The sequence below is a fragment of the Coptis chinensis genome, chromosome 1 (assembly GCF_015680905.1).
Source record: "Coptis chinensis isolate HL-2020 chromosome 1, ASM1568090v1, whole genome shotgun sequence".
NCBI classification, from domain to species: Eukaryota; Viridiplantae; Streptophyta; class Magnoliopsida; order Ranunculales; family Ranunculaceae; genus Coptis; species Coptis chinensis.
Window position 1 is genome coordinate 54,092,118 of NC_141456.1, and position 2,199 is coordinate 54,094,316.

The 2,199-nt window shown below is 36.4% G+C and overlaps 1 long non-coding RNA gene across 1 annotated transcript; it reads left to right on the forward strand.

Moving 5' to 3' along the window:
- The first annotated feature begins 588 nt into the window (after nucleotides 1–588).
- On the forward strand, nucleotides 589–1,852 carry LOC147524556 (uncharacterized). The gene is made up of 3 exons (XR_015197006.1): nucleotides 589–694; nucleotides 770–901; nucleotides 1,506–1,852. It is a non-coding gene; the product is annotated as an uncharacterized LOC147524556 (long non-coding RNA).
- The last annotated feature ends 347 nt before the right edge of the window (nucleotides 1,853–2,199 follow it).

Below are 2,199 nucleotides of genomic sequence, written 5' to 3' on the forward strand. Positions count from 1 at the left end.
GAGAGCTCGAGGAACTTGTAGAGACTACCCTAGTATTATACAAAGTTATATAGGCCTTTCTGAACAGAAATGTTTAAGTGCTTTACAAGTTGTAATTCATCGCAAACCGCGACAACCAAACACCCCATGATTTTATCGACACGCACTCACGCACGCACGCACACGCACACACACAGATGCCTAGAATAAACACATAAATTTTAAAAAGATGAATAAATTACAGGATTAAGTGGAGTATCTACACCCTTGCCTTCATGCCGCCCACATTTATCCAACCAGATGGGTGGATGAAAATCAGTAAGGCTAGGTAAAAGGGACACTGCGCAAGCAATCTCCTAATAATTAAGGTTTCAAATCAACCCACGAATTTGAGATACCTCATAGAGGGAAGACACATAAAAGTGTTTGAATTCGGGATGCCAAGAATGAGGTATGATAATCAACTAACAAAATATAATAAGAGCCTACTACTGTTTAGGCAAACCAAATAAGGAGTTCATGGATGTCATTGCACAAGACAACCGACCTACCATAACATTTTACTGATTAGAACCTGGTTATATTATTAAACTTCATTCCCATATTGTTAAGAAAATAAAAAACCATAAATTAATTACAGGTGAAAACTGATAGACAGTTGCACCTTCAGTCGACTCAACTACGACAGACAAATATGAAGATGGAGATACTTCAGGTCAGTTCATCTTATCTATTTCCTTTGCTCGAGACTAGGTATCTCTTTCAGATTCATCAAGTAGGAAATTTGCAGGCACATCTTGGATTTGGAATTGCGGTATCTTCTTTGCAACCTCAGGAATTCCCTTTTTTGAGGAGTTGAGAAAGAGGGTCATATATATGGACCTAACTATGGCAGGCCAATAGTCAGAAAGAATTAGCTGAGGTTAGTTTATCTCATATATTTTGTTCTTATAACCATTACTTAAGTCCCAAGTAAATTAATTTCACTACCAAACTGCAATGCTTTGTTTTCTTGATTATGAATTTCTACATTGGGAACTTGCAGTTGCTTGCACTGGTCCTTCATGATGTTAGCTTTGTTAAATTACACGTTACAAGCAAAAAAAAAAAGCTTGAAGATTCTTTCAAACGTGATGGAAGTTTGAAGTCTCAAGAGATTTGGTCATATTGAAGAAAGACAGCACATTTAGCCATTGATCCCACCTCTTAAGCCGATGAACTGCTACGGTTTTGGGTCTCAAGTCAAGTCCTGTCACCAAGGTGGCGGGAAGAGACCCCTAACTTTGTTTTGACATCATTTGATTCAAACTTATCCTGTCAAAAGTACAATAATTCCTGAATGATTCCTGTTATGTGTCATGTTGTCTGTCGAGTTCCAATCCTATTGTTTTATGAGAGTGAAAACCTCCAATTGAAACGAGTGTTTCTCGATTTACCCACCAGAAATACTTTTGTAATGCTTGGTGAAATTAAAATGACATGTAAAGTTTCATGGATCTCACGGTTCTTCCTTTCGAATTTTGCAGGGTCAAATGGTAACATTAGTTGAATATATGCTGCTTCTGTATCATGCATTTCATTAATGGAACTTGCAGAATGAGAATTCAAGAAAAGATTATACGTATACAGCCAACTAGAGACGGACTTCAGAGATCCTCCTTTAATAAGTGGCAGACCCACATTATTACCAGGATAAAATTGGGGCTTATTTATGTTACGACTTCAAAATTCAAATAGTAATTGTGGATTTTGGTGGTCCTAATTCCTAAACAATTGGAAGGCTATAAATGGTGAATCAACATTTGGCACTTACTGTTACATAGTTCCATTACCTACAAATAAAACAGCAGCAAAGACCACGCTTTTCTACAAATTCTAAGTAGAACATTTGATGTTATAGACTTGAGAGCATATGATAAGCGTCAACACTGCAGAGTGTCAAAAGCTGTTACTGATATCAGTTAAACAAATGAAGATTTTCGGTGTTATGGCAAAATGATAAATGAAAGCATCTAGACTTGGAAAAAAAAATGTCACATTCTCTTACTAGGAGTTCATGAATTTGAATTTATACCAATTGACAATGGCTACTACAGGCCATGTTACAAGCATGACTAAAAGAAAATAAAAAACCACATTGTTCAAATCTCTATACAAAATCATATCTCTTCAGGATGAAGAAATGACCACAGAAATGACCACCAAACTGATCAGATAATT